This window comes from Gossypium arboreum, chromosome 10 (assembly GCF_025698485.1).
Source record: "Gossypium arboreum isolate Shixiya-1 chromosome 10, ASM2569848v2, whole genome shotgun sequence".
Taxonomy (NCBI): domain Eukaryota; kingdom Viridiplantae; phylum Streptophyta; class Magnoliopsida; order Malvales; family Malvaceae; genus Gossypium; species Gossypium arboreum.
This window is the reverse complement of record NC_069079.1, coordinates 99,528,172-99,536,398: the sequence shown is the minus strand read 5'-3', so window position 1 is coordinate 99,536,398 and position 8,227 is coordinate 99,528,172. Positions and strand designations below refer to the sequence as shown.

The following is an 8,227-nucleotide window of genomic DNA, read 5'->3' as shown; positions in this document are numbered from 1 at the left end:
CAATCCATATTAAATTTCTTAATTGCCTAATATGTTTCATGTTCAAGTTCAACAGGCAAATGACAAGGTTTCCCATAAACAAGCTTGAAGGGGGACATCCTCAATAGTGTCTTGAATGCAGTGAGATATGCCCATAGAACTTCATCTAATCTAGATGACCAGCCTTTTTTGTTGGGATTGACTACCTTCTCCAAATTTTGTTTAATTTCTCTATTAGAGACTTCCGTCTGCCCATTTTTCTAGGGATGGTATGCCATGGCAATTCAAAGTTTAACTCCATACCTGGTAAAAATTTTCTTATGAAGAAATTTCAGTACTGATTTGGCATCATTTGTTGACAAAAGTATGTATACAGTGCCCCAAGAAGGTGGGAATAGTCTCATAAAATCAATTTCCCAAACGTCAAATAGTTCCACTTCTAAAATAGTTTGCAAGGTATCTCATACCTCATCGATAGATTTCCAATTCGTTTACAGTGATCACAAGCTTGGAAAAATTCATGACATCTTTGAACATGGTGGCCAATAAAAACCAGATTGGAGAACTTTTTTCATAGTTCTCATGCCCCTAAAGTGCCCTTCGATTGGTGTTGAATGATAATGAAATAAAATACTTTGACTCTCGTCGTCTGGAGCACACCTCCAAATTATCTGGTTTGCACAGTGTTTGAATAAAAACGGCTAATCCCAGTAATACTACTTAACATCATGCAAAAAGAATTTCCATCTTTGATTCGTGAGTTCAGGTGGCAGCAGTCCACTAACCAAAAAATTTACAATATCAGCATACCATGGTAATGCTATAGAAACTAACAGTTGCTTATCTAGAAAATCATCCAGAATGCACTGAATATGACCGTCTTCATTTCTTGCTTCAAGTCGAGACAAGTGATTGCCACTTGATTTTCTGTGTCTTTCCTACTACTAATTTTTAGATCAAATTCCTACAATAACAATATCTTTTGAATCAATCTAGGCTCGACTTCTTTCTTTGTCACCAAGTATTTAATGGAAAAATGGTCCGTATAAACCGTCACTTTGGTGCCTACTAAATAAGCCCTGAATTTGTCAAAGGCAAATACCACATCTAACAGCTCATTCACAGTGGTGGCATAATTTAGCTAGGAATCAATCAATGTATGGCTTGTGTAGTAGATAGCATGGAATACCTTGTTCTTTTGTTTCCCAAACACTACCCTCGCGGCAAAATCATTGGCTTCGCACATAAGTTCGAAAGGTAGATTCCAATCTGGTGCTATGACTATTGGTGTTGTGACTAGCCATTTTTTCAACTCCTCAAATGCCTGTAAGCACGGATCATCAAAATTGAAATGTATGTTGTGTTCTAACAGTGTACACAAGGGTTTTGATATTTTCTAGAAATCCTTGATGAATCATCTATAGAATCCTTGCATGGCCAAGAAAACTACGAATACCTTTAACTTTGGAAGGTGGTGGCAATTTCTCAATAACTTCGATTTTTTTTTTGTCGACAACAATTCCTTGCTGTGAAATTTTATGTCTCAAAATAATGCCTTTACAGACCATGAAGTGGCATTTCTCCCTATTGAGAACAAGGTCAATTTCTTCATATCGACAAAGAACTAATTCCAGATTTTTTCAACAATCTTCAAAAGTATCACCAAACACTAAGAAGTCATCCATAAAAACTTCTAAAAATTTCTCCACCATGTCCGAAAAGATTGATATCTTACAATGCTGAAATGTTGTAGGGGTATTGCATAATCCTAATGGCATTCATCAAAACACAAAAGTTCCATAAGGACATGTGAATGTGGTCTTCTCTTTATCAGTATAAGCTACGAAAATCTGGTTATGCCCTGAGTAACCATCTAGAAAACAATAGAAAGTTTTCCCCACTAATCTATCTAGTATCTGATTGATAAATGGCAGAGGAAAATGGTCCTTATTGATTTTTTGAGCTTCTGATAGTCCATACAAACCCTTCATCCCGTAACAGTAAGAGTAGGAATGAGTTTGTTGTTATCATTGCTTACCACAGTGACACCCTTTTTTTTAGGTACATATTAAACAAGGCTCACCCAAGAACTATCTAAAGCTAGCTATATGATTCCAGCATCCAGCCATTTGACAATGTCCTTTTTGACAACTTCCTTCATAATGGGATTCAGTCTTCTCTGGTGCTCGATAGATTTGCCATGGCAATCCTCCAGTTTCTGCATGTAGATTGCTAGATTGATTTCTTTGATATCTGCAACTGTTCATCCCAATGCTTTCTTAGATTTCTTCAAAACTTTTAATAATTGAACTTCTTGATCTACTGTCAATGCCACAAAAATAATTAGTGGCAACATGTTGTTGTCTCCCAAATAAGCATACTTCAGATGTGCTGGCAAAGGCTTTAATTCCAACATAAGAGGATCTTCTATAGATGGCTGATGAGGTTTAACAAACCAGTCTGATAAGTTAAATGATTTGAAACTTCTCCTCGTTCCATTCTCGAGTTGTTTAACATCCATCGGTTCACCAAGCTTTTCAATCAACTCAATTAAATATGCATCACCATTACAGTTATTGTGATAAAAATCTATAATTTCTTCCTGAACTATTATGTCAACTATCTCCACAGTGTGACATTCTTCATCTGTATATGCACACTTCATAGCATCGAAAACATTAAAAGTTATCTACTGATCATTAACTCTCATAGTTAAATTTCCTTTTTGAACATCAATTAGTGTTCTGTCCGTTCCTAAAAAAGGTCTCCCAAGTATGATTAGTACCTCTCTATCAGCCTCACATTCTAGAATAATAAAATTTGCTGGAAAATTAAATTTGTTAACTCTTAACAACACATCTTCTATTTTACCTTTTGGATGTGCATATGAATGGTCAGCTAATTGTAAAGTGACAGTTGTAGGTCTTGTCTTTCCTATTCCTAGCTTCCTGAAAACAGACATAGGTAATAGATTTATAATTGTACCTAAATCACATAGTACTTTACCTACATAATGGTTTCCAATAGAGCAAGGATAGTAAAACTCTCTGGATCCTTCAGTTTTGATGGCAATTTGTTTCTCAACATTGTTATGCATCCTTCAAGGAGAGCAACAATTTTGAATTCTCCCAACCTTCTCTTCTTTGAATGATATCTTTCATGAATTTCACATAGTTGGCCATTTATTCCAATGCTTCTACCAACGGTATGTTAATATGTAGTTGCTTTAGGGCATCCGAGAATTTCTTGAATTGAAAATCTTGCTTAGATTTTTGGAAATGCTGAAGAAAATGTGGTGATGGCCTTCCTTCCACTTGTTGAGGTTATTTTGTCGTGACATTTTTATTGGCAATGCAAGGTGAATCTACTTCAACATTTTTCTGGTTATTCTTTTCCTTTGTAGCATGCTCCATTACTTGTTCTGAATTCTTCTTATTTGTGAAATTTGAACTACTTTCTTCAATAGTGGTGTCATTAACAACTCTTGATAGCTGCGTACCATTTCTGAGTGTAATAGCTTTACATTGTTCCTTTCCTTGAGATCATGAATTTTTGGTATCACTTGGTAGTGCTCCTTGTGGTCTTGAGCTTAATGCTTTAGCAATTTGCCCCACTTGATTCTCTAAAGCTTTAAAAGATGCAGTTTGACTTTGGATGATAGCATCAATCTTGGAAATGTATTCCTTCAACAAATCTTCCATCAATGAGGAACTCGAGGCTGAATTTTGCTGAACATTTTGTTATGGCATAAGTTGATTGTATTCAAGTGGTACACCCACAACATTTTGTCAAATAACATGCTAGAATTCCCCCTGGATTATTCCAGCTAAAGTTAGGATGTTGCTTCTACACTGGATTATATATGTTGGAATATGGGTTGTTGTTGTTGCAATTGAAATTTCCCATATAATAAACTGAGGCTGGATTTGATAGGCATTCATCCAAAACATGATCTTCTCTGCAGTAAACACATGTTAACTCGGCTGCTTTTATTTTTTGTACTGCAGCTAGTCTTTTCAGTGTTTTAATTATATTCGTTAAATATGATACCTGAGCTATTAGGGAAGTGATCACATCAAGTTCCATTGCTTCAACAACTCTTTTGACAGTCTCTACTCTAGTAGTGGGGTATTGATAATCATTGTTTGCTATTCTCTCTAGAATTTCATATGCTTTATTATATGATTTATCGAGCAAAGTCCCATTGGTAGATGCGTCAACCACCATCCTTGTATGCGCCTTCAATCCATTTTAAAACATTTCCATTTGTGCCCAATGTTGGAAACCATGGATCGAGCATTTTCTGATTAACTCATTGAATCGCTCCTATGCTTCATATAATGTTTCGTCTTCAATTGCCAAAAGAATGTAATATCATTCCTCAATTTGGAATTTATGTTCGGAGGATTATATCTCAGCAGAAACCTCTGACAAAATTCATTCCAAGATGCCACAGTACCTGACGGCAATGCATTTAATCATACTCTAACACGATCTCGCAATGAATAAGGGAATAACTTCAGTTTTAGGACATCTTCAAGAACACCCTATTGGATGAATGAATCAAAGACTTCCAAAAAGAGTCCTAAGTGCAACATTGGATCCCTAATAGGCAATCCACTAAACTGCCTCACTTTTTGTAACATTTGAAGCATCACTGGCTTTAACTCTAAATGTTAAGCCTGAATATGCAACCTGACAATTTTTGGATTCAAATCATGTAATATCAGCATTGCATGTTCTCTTATGGGTCTGTCTCTGTCATCTATTATTCGAGAAATATCATCATCCCTTCCTTCCTAATGTAATGGCTCTTCTCTAACTTGATCATTTCTAATTCTTTCCATCTCTCACAATTCTTTTCTCCTTCTTCTCAAGGTTCTCTCAATTTATGGATCAAAAAAATACTCTTCAATTGCTAAAATATCTCTACTCATACACCCACAAAAAAAAATCCTGAGAAACAAATAAATCAAAACACTAATTAAGCTAAACTAACAAAATTTAAGAGATAACAACACACCAGTTATTTCATCAAAATCTGTCGATCCCCAGCAACGACAGCAAAAACTTGTCACGTGTGAATGTGTAATGCAAATGTGCAAGTATACACATCAAATCAAGTAATAAAGTGATGAATGAGTATCGTCTCCACAGGGATCAGATTTGACTAAAATAATTGGTTATGCTATTACTATGAAACTGATTAATTAAACTGCGCAAAAAGAACAGGTGATTAATTGATAAAGAGGTGTGATGAAGGATTAATAAAATCAATTATGTCTAAAAATATGCTATGGCAATTAAAATGTTGTGGATATTCTCAAAGAATAAGTGGGAAAGAGTTTCTATTATTGAATGATAAAGGTTGGAATTACTTGCTTTTATTTCTATAACATAATAATGCCATGGAAAAATCTTGATCATTCTACTGCTCAGGGAATCACTATTTCAATCTGCTTCTTTTGAAAGACAGACTTTAAGCTATCATTCTAAGTTTTTGTATGTCTACAGAACTCAAGAATGATATCCAGATTTTTCTCCCTTTCCTTGTACAAATTGCAACTTCTATGTCCAGAGTGCTACAAATATTCTTTCGAATTCTTGCATGTATTACCTGATTATAATCCAATCTAATTAATCTTTTTAGAATTAAATCAAATCTAGTAACATGCTACACAGTCATCTATGTCTAGAGCTTGCATGCATGCATTAAAAATTATCACCAATCGAATGAAACAGTATTCAACTCAAAATCAAACCACGGTCATTACAGATAATAAAAATTCACCCAGAATACCAACCCAAAGAAAATTAACTCATGGGTTGAACATTCAAATCCATAAGAAAATCATTCAACGTCATTGTTTAAATTCACGAATCACCAAATTCAAATCCAAAAATAAAGGCAGAACTACAGGAAGCTTTCGTTACTTCAGCTTTCACTCTAATAATGTGATTCAATACAAAACCCAGGGTAGATTTCTCTCCCTTTTCCTTGCGTCTGTAATTCTTTTACTCTGTAAGCTGCTACCCTTTCCACTCTTTCTCTGAGAATTCATGAGAATCTAATGTAGAGAGATAGAAACTATTTTTTCTCTCATTTTCTCTCTCCGATCCTTTTTTTCTCTTTTCTTCTTTTAAAGGGTAGGTCCCTCCCTCTCAGCACACACCTTTTGCTTCCTCTTTTTCAAAGTGGTTTATTTGGTATACATACAGTTAGCTGAAAGTGACATGGACTGAGTACTACGTCATTTTCCTGGAATTGTCATGGCATTTGTGTTGGCAATCTAACCAACATTTTGTCATGGCAATATTTCACTTCCTTCATTTTCCTATCCTTTTTCTCATCTCTTATTCATCCTGCACCTGCTTCCAACCACAAACAACACCTTTTTTCCTCAATAATAGAAGTAACAAATAATAACATGTATAGCATAATCCAAGATTTATTATGTAATGTTCTAAATATATCTAAAAATGCAAAAATATTTACTTAATTACAAACAATTAATTCAATTTAAAAGCTTGAAATATAACTCTTTTCAAAAGTTATCATGGTTAAAAGCCAACCGCGTTGTGTTCTCTGATAAAAAATTACTCCGCTTTTGGTGTCATGCACTTTATCGTCTTAATAAACAATAACATTAATTCATCCACTCATTTTCAACAAAATAACATGTTCCACATGTTCAAAATAAATAAAAATTCATGCAGAGAAATAATGTTGTAATTAAATATGAACAACAAAACAAGATCCTTGCTTTCTGAAAATTGTGTGGTAGCTCCAAATTACCCCTAATTTGCGAACTTCTCTTGCTCTGATCTTCTTTCAATTTTCTTTGCTCTAAATGCCTTATGGCAATCAACCCGGATATAACTTGCTTTTATATACTCAGAGGTGACTTCCAATTGATTCAGAAAATTTTCCAAGGCTAGTGGGAGTAACTTCTTAGAGAGAAAACGCTCCATGTAAGACACTTTTTCAGTGCATGTTAGAAAGAAGCACTAAAAGCGCCTCCATCAAGATGCGTTTTCTTACCACATCAACGAAAAACGCGTCTAGCTGGAGGTGTTTTCAGTGCTTTTCTCCGACATGCATTGAAAGGTCTTACGTGGAGCACTTTCTCTCTAAGAAGTTCAACCTAAACTTTTAGCCACTTAACCATCATATATCTTGGGATTTCTAGGATATATTTTCTAAACCTATATCAGTGATTGAAAAAATACACTAGAATATTTTGATCAAACCAAGTAGTTCAAGTGTCGATTATGATGTGAATTGAATTTTGCAATTTGAACAATTAGAATATACGACTGATGTAAATATGATACCTCTAAAATTCAATTAAATAATTATTAATTTTACATCTCAAGAAATTATAAAAGAAATTATATATAAAAAATTAAAAATTTTAAATAAAAAGTAATATATACAAATATTAAAATTTATAAATATATATAATTTAAAAACTATAATATATATAAAACAAATCATAAACCCTAAAATCCAAAAACCCTAAGCAATAACCTTAATTTTATAAAACAAAACCTAACCCTAATAAAACATTACACATGGAAAACACATCCAGTTGGCAACGTTTTCAGGTGAAATGCATAAAAACGCTTCCACTGTACACTTTTTTTGCATTTCACTTGAAAACGCTGCCAACTAAAAATATTTTCGTAAAATTGGCCTATTCTCATCATTTTTCGAGAAAATAGCCTAAACATGTAAAAAAAAAAAATTTAGCATTTTCCCAATATTTAGACTGGCGCAACAAGGTAAAAAGGAACGAAACAATTTTCAATTATCTATTTTTGTTCTTTAAAAAGGGAATGTTGGAAATGTAGGCCCTTTCTCTTGGGATTTAAAGATCAATGGAATAAATCCAACATAGAACATCCTAACTTCTTTCCATTCCATTTACAAATCAATCCAAACCTTTTAACTACCCAATTTATCATTCAATTTTACTAACCTTTTAATTTAGTCCACAACCCAACTAAAAACCATTATTACTAACAACAACAATAAAAAAACACACGCCAAGTGATTAAAAGAAATGAAAAAAATAATTGCTTGTTTAGTCCCCGATTAATAGTTAAAAATTTAATTTAATCCTTAAAACAAAATACAAATCTAATTCAATGTCGAAATTTAAACTAAAAATTCAAATAAGTCTATGTTATATAAAAATATTAAAAATCTAAATTTATTCCTTCCAACTGAAATTTCTATAAAAAA

The 8,227-nt window shown here is 33.5% G+C and overlaps 1 non-coding gene across 1 annotated transcript; it reads left to right on the top strand.

Annotated features, from left to right (window-relative positions):
* The first annotated feature begins 4,261 nt into the window (after positions 1–4,261).
* Positions 4,262–4,367, top strand: LOC128283129 (small nucleolar RNA R71). The gene has a single exon (XR_008273470.1). It is a non-coding gene; the product is annotated as a small nucleolar RNA R71 (small nucleolar RNA).
* Positions 4,368–8,227: the final 3,860 nt, after the last annotated feature.